Genomic DNA, 10,029 nt, shown 5'->3' with positions numbered 1-10,029 from the left:
GGAGGAGAAAACACATATAGGATCCACCCTTCAGAACCTGAAAAGACACATCATCCAGTCAATGTGTGGCATGGCTGTACTGGTGCAGAGCCACAACTAACAGATGTACAGCGTCATTCCTATGCCTAAGGCTCGGGGAACATTATGGAAGAAGAACTGAAAGATGATAAGAGCCAGAGGACCAGTATGTCTGCTTCAAGTTAGTGTCTTCTATAAATCATGTAAAATCCTAACCATATGGTCATCTAAATGAGACCAACACACAATGACACCAGTTGACAATACTAAGGGGATGCTGGAAAATCTCACAAGACCTCAACCTCTAAATGAAGAGCCACAGATTAAATAATGGCTGCTTAGAAAGAAAGAATCACTCTTCTCCAGGGACAAGTCCCATGATAGGCTTTCCAATCCCAAGTTGTCAGTCCTAAACATACATACATACACACACACACACACACACACACACACACACACACACACAATATTATGTACATATACATATATAATAATTAAAGAAGAAACATTCATACATTTGAGGGGGAGTTGGGGCAAGGGAGGAGAAGGGGAAGGGAAATTATGTAAATACAGTACTCATGTATGAAATTTCCAAAAGGTAAAATAAATGTTTTAAAATAAATCAGCTTAATTTTAATGATGCAGAAGTTCTAGAACACAAACAGATATAAAATACTTTTCTGCATAACATCTCTTGAGTTCCCAGGAATGGAATCCAAAAGAACATCATCATCATCCAGAGGGACTAGGAAATTGATGCTCATCTCATTGAAGCATGTGCTATAGTCAGATAGGTCCATCTCTTCAGTCCCTAAATTCTACTAACAGTAGCTTATTACTAACAGTATAAAAGGAGAGAGTTTTAATTCATGAGTAAACCTCCTCACAATGGTTTCACCTTTTAAAATTATGAACCCTCATTTCAATTTCTAGACTCCCCTAAGATATCCTTATTTATGAACTAAAAAAGATGTTTCAAATACTCACTATATATACTATTTTTAGACATTTGCCTATATTTTGTTTTCCATGAAAAAGAATAAAGAAAGCTATAGTTGGGAAATTTTAAAATGTATAGCATGCAGAGGCTCAAATGGAAACAAATTGCCAAATATGTATTACAATGGTTGACATTGTGCTAATAATGTTTTGACTCACACAGATTCTTGATTTCAAGGAGTTTATGGTCTCTGCTACCCCTCAAGTTAGGAATTTTTTTTGTTTTTGTTTTTTTGTTTTTGTTTTTTGAGACAGGGTTTCTCTGTGTGGCTTTGTGCCTTTTCCTGGAACTCACTCGGTAGCCCAGGCTGGCCTCAAACTCACAGAGATACGCCTGGCTCTGCCTCCCGAGTGCTGGGATTAAAGGCATGTGCCACCACTGCCTGGCTAGGAATTTTATTATCTTCAAAATAGAAGAAAGGGAAAACATACAAATTAAGACAAAACCAGTATTCAATTATGCAAAGATACCATCAGAAGTGTCCCCACAGTAAGAACAATCTTAGTAGTCCAGTCACAGAAAAATTGGGGAGTCAAAGGGTACATCTCCTCCTGAACAGCGTTCTTACTGACTAGATGCAATCCCAGTGTCCACCTGAAACTCTATAACATGTCCAGTACATGCAGTCAAATAAAAATGAAATTCTGAAAGGGTGTAAAAATAAGAGGCCAATTAAATTGAAAACTCAATAAACTAAAAATTATAATGCAGAGGGTAAACGAATGAAAAAAAAAGGTTAAACCAAGAGAAAGTGACACCCAACTCCTTTTGTAAAATCTAATAGGTTTTGTGGTGCCTACATTTTTTTCCACAACCATTGATTTAATTAATTAATATAGCACACACACAAGACACACGCACACACAAAAATAGATAATTATTCATTAAGGAAAGACTAGAAGGCTAGAATTAAAATAATTTTCATATTTTAAGTAGGTTCCAAGACAGCACATAGCAAAACAGAACTCTGTTTCCTTTCTGCCTTGAAAATTTCGACCATTCAACTTTTGATAAACAATAGCAGCAACAACATCCCTGAGCTACAATGCTCTAACAACCCCCCTCCACGCACGCCATTGCACTTCCCCATAAAAGAACTCCCATGAGAGAATTCCCATGCAAAAAGTTATTAAAAAATCAGAAAAGGTTGTAAGTACTTCAGATGACCCTTGTTACAGGGAAGGGAAGGTCTAGAGAAAGAGTCAAAATCCTTTATAAAACTCTAGTAGTTTATTATGCTGTAATTCAGTCCAAAGTGAAAATGATAATCAGGGCTGAGGATGTAAATCAGTGGCAGAGAGCTTGGGTAACATGTGCAGAGCCTTGGTTTTAACTCTAATTGTCACAAAAGGGGGGCAATATGATTTTCTTAATCAAATTAATAAAAAAAAAATACAGCACTGGGAAGAGGGAAGAGTTTACAGTGAGACTAGAAGAGTTTCTTAAGTCATAGGCAGATTTATTTGGCTATCAAGTACTTCTGGCACAGTGGAGAGACTTTTCAGAGCACAGGCATCTATAGGATGCAGTAATATTTCTCTCAACTGAAGGAGAAGTACCATGTGATTCCAAGGAAAAGAGTTAAAAGGCTAATGGCTATATCTGGGAGACTTCTGCCAAGCTGTGACATTCAGAAAGGCAATGTTCTTGGTTACATAACAATGGTATAACCTCACCTTTTAGGAATCTGAACCTACAATACAGATGAGGTTTATCATGTGGATATATCCCCTTGTAGCAAACCTTGGGATGGTGGATTATAAACCCTATTCCAATGCCTAAAATCAAGTCCGTGGATCATTGAATGTTACTTGACATCATGAGCACTCTGTTTGTAGGGTATCCACAGACCAGATGTACAGAGGATGCATGTACATGGTGAAAGAAACCTTAGAGGGTGTCTGGCTAAATGTCTTTGTTTTATACTAATGGAAACTAATTTCAAACATGGTAAAAAACAAAACAAAACAAAACAAACAACAACAACAACAACAAAAATCCTCTGTTACCATGTTCTCCTGGGTGGTTAGTATCAAGGCAGGACCTGAAACTCAGATTTTCTATCTTGTTATCAGGTGCTGTTTACAAAGCCAGTGGGAGCCTGAAGAGGTCATCTGTGTGATCTCTCATGCCAATCAGATCTACTCTCTGAGCCAACACAAAATCCAGCAGCCTTTAGGAATTTATGAGAAGTGTGCTTTTTCTTCTGTGCAGTAAACCCATTTTCAACTTTTGTAAATAAAACCCCATCTTAAATGCCTAGGGAAGCTGAAAGTTTAAGGGCCTTACTGACCAGATTCACATTTGTTGATGCTTAGCGCAGATTTACGACTGATAGGTCACATGATAGACAGAAAGTAAACTTCTGCACACTGTACTTGAAACTGTCAGATTTGCTTCAAGTAAAAACACCTGTCTGTGATTCTAGCTTATACCAAAACCCAACCTCATCTGCATTTTTAAATACTTAGGAGTGACAGGAGGAGTTATCGGAGCTTGAAATTCACCAAGGGAAATATATACACATCACTGAAAGTCAGCTATGTGAGAACACAGATGTGAATATGTGGCTTTACGGCTAGATTCCAGTGTTTTCCAAGCAGAAATCCTTGAGAACATGTTGGAGGGTCACTTAAAGCTACAACAAAGAAGTTGGGCTCCTCTGACACATGGGGCAGACACCACCTTCATATTAACCTTACATAAGCATGATGTTCTGGTTATGCCCCTAATAAACTTATCTGGGGTCAGAGACAGAACAGCCACAATATTAAACATAGAGGTTAGGCAGTGATAGCACATGCCTTTAATCCTAGCATTCCAGAGGTAGAAATCCATCTGCTCAAGGATTCAGCCAAGCTTGGTGACTCACGCCTTTAATCCCAGGGAGTGATGATAGAAAAAAGAAAGGTATATAAGGCATGAAGACCAGAAACTGAAGCTTTTGGCTGGTTAAGCATTCAGGCTTTTGAGAAGCAGTTCAGCTGAATTCCATTTGGATAAGGACTCAGAGGCTTCAGGTCTGAGAAAACAGAATCAGCTGAGGAACTGGTGAGGGAAGGTAGCTGTGGCTTGTTCTACTTCTCTGATCTTCCAGCATTCGTCCCAATACCTGGCTTCAGGTTTGTTTTTATTAATAAGACACTTTAAGATTCATGCTACACATAGGTAAGAATTCATCTGTAAAAGTTACAGTAAAGAACCTGTATTCAAACAAGAGTAAAACACTGGTAACTCTTCAAAAGTCTCCAGTGACTCTTTATGGTCTACAAAGCAGTTCAAACAAATGATGTAACACTTAAGGCCTTCCACCACTGATCTCATCACCTTCTTTACACCGTTTAACCTCCTTGTTCTACTACACAGCCCTGCTCTAAAATCCTGATAGCTAGTTCAGCATGTTCTGAATATTCCTATGCCTTTTCCAGATTGTAAGACCCCTCTCTTGTCTAGAAAGCACTACCATTCAACCCCATCCATCCAAATGCTACTTGCTAAGGCTCAGCTCAAATGCTGCCTTGTCCATGAAGTCTCTGCTACTCAACTGCCAGGACTGCATGGACCCCTCTGTGAAAACACATCTACACTCCCATTTTCCTTTGCTTTAAATAGCCCACACTACCAGGTGTCCATTATTAAGATATTTATGATCAATGAATATATAGAATATATATAGATACACTATACAATACAATACAAATAGACATATATTTGATTGATCATAAGTAAACCTCACACAACACATCAGAAAAGGTTTATATTCACCAAGGACTTGGAAACAAGGTAGTCATGTGTAGCTGTTAATATGTCCACCGGATGGCAATGTCAGGGCATTTAGTGTGTTGTCATTTAGATCCTTCTCTTTCACCAAGGAGCCCATTTCAAGCCTCAGTCCCTTTGGAGAGATTCTAGGAAAAGAGCTCTGAGAGTCTGCACCCAGATCCATTCCTGGATTCACAACTTGTTGTCTAGATTTGCTACTGAATCAGATTCGGGCAAGTGTGAACTGGAGAAATGAACTAATCGTTGGCACCATGCAAACAAAATGAAAGGAGCGCCTTTGCTCTGTTGGCTGGATGTTCAGGTTCCAAATAATGGGGTAAAGGATGAAAAACAAAAAGAAAACTCCAGCCTGCAGCTGTAGATTGGCTTTTCTTGTCATCACACACCCCCCACCTTATTTTCACAACTATTAGATGGAACTGGAATGTGTGAGGGGCATTAAAGGATTATTTTCTATAATCCTGTGAGAATATTTGCTAGCACATTTTTTACCACCTAGACCCTCATCTAGTCCCTCTTTTGTTTGCTTGGAATACATTTCCTTACTAAATTAAAGGCTCTTAAGAGGTGACACTATGCCTGTAAAATCATATTTGGTTTCATGGTTCAGCCCCAGAACACATAATGTAGTCTTAATTCCAGTTCTGGTAACAGAGGTTATTCATTTCATAGACTTCACTTAATGGATGTGGACACATCCTTAAAAGATATAGAAAAGCTGAATCATGAAAGAAAAGTCAGGTAACAACTAAACACCCAATGGACAAAAGAGTTCAGGTGAAAGTTTTAGCTTTCTCATTCTTCATTCATTTATTAAATGGACAGCTACTGATCATTGTCCTTACATCCGTGCTCATTAGCAAAATTTATTCAGTTAACCCCGGTGATGGTTATCGAGCATTTATGTTTTTCGGACTAGTAAACCAGTAGATAGAGCTTGTTGCAGCAAAAGAGTTTCCTAAATAAAGCTGTAGGAGGTCCAAGAATTTAAAAACTATAAATATTAAGTAAGGCAAGTAAACAATGTGAGAAACTTGGTGAGTGAGCTTAAATATTTGATGGGATGTCAAACTTGTATCTTGATGAGAATGAAACTTGTTTTCATTCCATGTACCCTTCCTTGATCATGCTCTTTCTCTGAATCACACCAGATTCTACTTGTTAACCTCCAAGCGCGTCCAGTGCAGCTGAGCTTGGAATTCTTAAAAGGGAATCACCAGTTGAGGCTTTGAACTCTGCAGGCAGACAGATGGGAATATGTCTGTTAAAACCTAAATCCAGTGTAAACTTAGCACATGTGGCAGCAGGTATTATTATTATCCCAGTGGCACGCACAGGTATTTTCTTAATAGATTCTTTTAAAATTCTTTCTGACACTGTGGACCTTTACTAGGCCGGTTGCTCTTAATGGAAAGGAGTTTTTTTTCCCCCCCTCAGAATCATATGGTTAAATCCAAGGCCGTTTGTTTTCACACCTGGGGAAGGAGACCGCAGGGCGAGTGGTCCAGGGGCATCCTGTGAGAAGCTGAGGGTGGGTACTACTGAACACTGCAATTTGCTGGAGAAGTCCTCAGAACCACGAACAAGCTCCCAGTGCGTTGAGGAGTGAAGGGTTTCCTAAACTCCCCAGCTGTAGCTCAGCTGGTTGCTAGCTTGAGCTCGCTAGAAAACAGCACAGCATGGAAAAGATCCTTCCTCTTGAGATCTGGGTGAACACTGGTCGCGAATATGTGTGCTGGTTCTCCCTGGTTATCTATCTGACCGCTCTTCTCCTTGTTCTCTCATATCTCCATCTCTAAAGTCTCAAGGTCTCTTTTTAAATGCTTTGATTCCTTTGGTGGCAAAAGAAGAATAAGAATAAGAATAAGAAGAAGAAGAAGAATAAGAAGAAGAAGAAGAAGAAGAAGAAGAAGAAGAAGAAGAAAGGAAGAAGAAGAAGAAAAAAAAAAAAGCTTGGGCTGGGAAGTGAGTCACTGTTCAGCAGCGAAAGGACTTTGTTTTTCTTTCTCTGAATACATTTCTTAATAACTTCAGCATGACCCTTCGCACTTGGTGGTTAAATCCTCTCAATGCCTACGACAAGCAGAGAAAGAGCTATGACACCCGGACGTTTTTTCAATGGCTAGCTAGGAGAGTTTTTAAAAAAAAAAATACTGAAAATAACCAGAGGACAGCGAACCCTGGCATCCTATGTTACATAAGCAGATGTTGAAGGGACGAGCTGGTGCGGAGCTGTCCCCGCAGACCGACCTCGTCTCGGGAGCGGCCTGGATGCTGCACACTTACAACTTTCTGTCGAAGGAGCCTGGCAGTAGCGAGGAGGGGTGGGCCAGGCTGCAGCAGCCAGCTCCCAGGAGCAGGGCGCCTGGGGCTCCGGGGCCGTTCCCCTCCCACCTCTGTCTGGGCTCATCCGGCACGCCGAGTCCTCCCCCTCCCTCCCTCCCCACCGCCCCCACCCCACCCCACCCCATCTTCCTCGCCCCTCTCTCCCTCTCTTCGGAACCTTTCAATTCTCTTGGGCCGTTACTTGGCATCCCGATCACAGGGAAAACACCTTAATTGGTGACAGTCGCCCACGGTTCCTCTTTCCCCGCCAAAAATACCAAGGAAAACAATCCAGGACCCATATCATCTTCCAGGATCAGATCCCCGTCTCTCTCCCCCTCTACCGCTACTTTGGCTCTCAGTTCCCAAACCCCATTCACAGCCTCCCCAACCTTTGCTTTCTGTGGTCTCTGCCTTTCTCACTTCTCTCCAACCTCTGTTTCCACTCCGGTCTCCGCCCACCCACGTCCCTGACTCCCCTCCCTCCCCCCCCCCGGCTAACCCCCTGCAAGCTCTGGGCTCTACCCTCTGTGCCCCTCCCCAGACAAGTGTCCGGCTCCACGGGGCCAGCGGGCCCGCCGCCCGCCGCCAGGCTCAATCCCTGCCCACCTACTGTGAGGAGCAACTCCGCCCACCTGTCCATAAAAGCCAAGTGCAAGTTACCCGCAGAGCTCAGAGGATCAGAGCCCTTCCTTGGTCCTCTCCGTGGGAGCCCGAGTCCCTGTCTCCCAGATCTTACGTGCTCAAGGTAAGATACCAACCCTTCTTGGAGCAGAGGACCTACAGGGAAGGTTGCTAGCCAGAGTGAGTCGCTTCTGGTCAACACGCTTGCTTAAAGCTGATTCATAAGGATGCTGGGATGAACAGTGAGTTTCTAAACTAGCAACTAGTTTGACAACAAACTTCTGTTTGAACAGTAAAATGAAAATTCCTTTTTGGCAGAAATAACAGCATTTCTATTACAAAAATATTTTCTTTTTAAGTCACCTTCCGCCCAACCCCCTGCCTCCGGGGTCTGTCTGACTATTGCTAAGGTTAAATGTATCAATTTGCGGTGTTATGTATTTCACATTATCAGTGGAGGCAAGGAAAACTGTCCGATTGTCAAAAATCCACTTTAAAGGAGCACAATTAGTTCTCTAAAAATAGCACAGCCAAAAGGTCTGCTGACGATTTTGTGATGTTTTTCCAAACCCCCAAGACAGCTTCTGTGGGTTTTTTAAGAAGTATCTTTTTAGGTTTAACTGCTTGGAAAAAATGATGTGAACCGGTGCACTTTGCCTGGGGACAGTAATCAGGTGGCTGGTAGATAGGAAAGAACTAATCCCAGTTTACAAGCTGGGACAAGATACTACATCCCCAAATGAGACATGTGTTGAGACTAAGAAATTATGTAGTAAGAGAACTCTGTGATGGCTGTGCACACCTACAACGTAAAGTGTTTCAATATGTTTCTCAGAGTAGCCAGATTACACAGTTCTTCCATGTATGACAGACTGGTGTGTGGCGGGATCAGCCAGAAAGACTTCAGATGAAGGTTTTCATCCTTACCATCCCCTCTGCCCTCCTCTAGCAAATGAAAATCTGCCTGATGAGTGATTGACTCTCCCAGAGCTCTCCAGTGAAGAAAAGACCTTGGGTGGGTGGGTAGGTCTGTGGTGGAGGTGGTGGGTGGGTGGGTGGATTTGGGAATTGATCTATTCTTCTTCCAGAGTGCTGTGCACCTGTGAGAGGAAAAAACAAACCAGACAGCTACTTCTGTAAGAACCAGGCTCTTGGGTGATGAAGTTTGCCACCGTATCCTGTGGGTTTTGTGGGATGAAACGCTGTCATGTGGAGAAAAGCCCTCTTCAAGTGTTCCATCTGGGGAACTGCAGAAGGCTGCACTTAGAGAAGGCAAGCCTGGGCTGCCAGTCAGGAAACCAACCCACTATTTTAGCCCTTAAGGTTCTTAAAGGGAGAGAACTGTTTACATTTCCATATCTGTTAGTTGTAGGTTGTTTCACATGGGAAGGAAAATTTCACTACAGATATAAAACATCTCCCTATTAAAGAATCTGAAATAAATTAGACACATGATTTGGGTCTTTCTAAACATCCTCCTTATCTTCCAGATATCACAAGAAATAACAGAAAATATTAAAAACTGCTTAGGATGAAAGGGATTCAATACAAATTATTCAAGTCAAAGAGTTACATGTGGAGCATCCTGTCGTGGTGCACTTTTTTTCCCAGTAGAAAAATATTGCAAAGAGTGTGGTTTCCTTTAAGAAAATAATGTAAAATCTCTATTGGCCAAGATAATATGTGACCTGTGCATATTAAAATACCTTTATCTCCAGCCATAGTGCAGTCTGCTTGCTTCATATTTGACATTTGTAATCAGCCATGACAAGACAAAGGTATGAGACAAGGCAAAACCAAGTATTTGGTACATTCAGGATAACTCTCCATAAAAGTGGTATTTGACTCATGTCCAGCACCATCAGTGAGAAATGATACTGCTCTCCTCACTGATCTCCACCATTGAAGTTATCTGCTCTAAGGGGCAAAAGCTTATATTACAGAGCTCTGTTAAAGCTATATTTGAGGGTTATAATTATTCTATGAAGGTCTGATTCTGCTCTCTCTCTCTCACAGTCTGGGCAGACTAGTTATGAACAGTTTAACCTAACTGTTTTCCTTGTGTGCCATGAGGTTCAACCCCCTTAACTAAGTAGATGAGATCATCTTAGATGGTTCATGATCTAACCTTCCCAGAAGGCATCACCAGTCAAAGGGATTCTTTCCATAGGGTATGTTCCAAATATAGCAGCACATTCCTTTTTATGAATTTAGAAAACTCAGTGACGAGAGATCATTTAGTTATCCTAATATCACCCCTTCTGCACAGAATGTCAAAG

The 10,029-nt window shown here is 41.5% G+C and overlaps 1 protein-coding gene across 1 annotated transcript in view; it reads left to right on the top strand.

The window, feature by feature from the left end:
- The first annotated feature begins 7,649 nt into the window (after nt 1–7,649).
- The window catches only part of Col8a1 (collagen type VIII alpha 1 chain), a 131,949-nt gene continuing 129,569 nt past the window's right edge, over nt 7,650–10,029 (top strand). The window contains exon 1 of the mRNA XM_036204215.1: nt 7,650–7,874. The gene's annotated coding sequence lies outside the window, so the exon portion shown is untranslated. The remainder of the gene's footprint in view (nt 7,875–10,029) is intronic.

The sequence above is a fragment of the Onychomys torridus genome, chromosome 12 (genome assembly GCF_903995425.1).
Source record: "Onychomys torridus chromosome 12, mOncTor1.1, whole genome shotgun sequence".
Lineage (NCBI taxonomy): Eukaryota > Metazoa > Chordata > Mammalia > Rodentia > Cricetidae > Onychomys > Onychomys torridus.
Note: the sequence above shows the minus strand (reverse complement) of the source record. Positions and strands in the feature narration are given on the sequence as shown.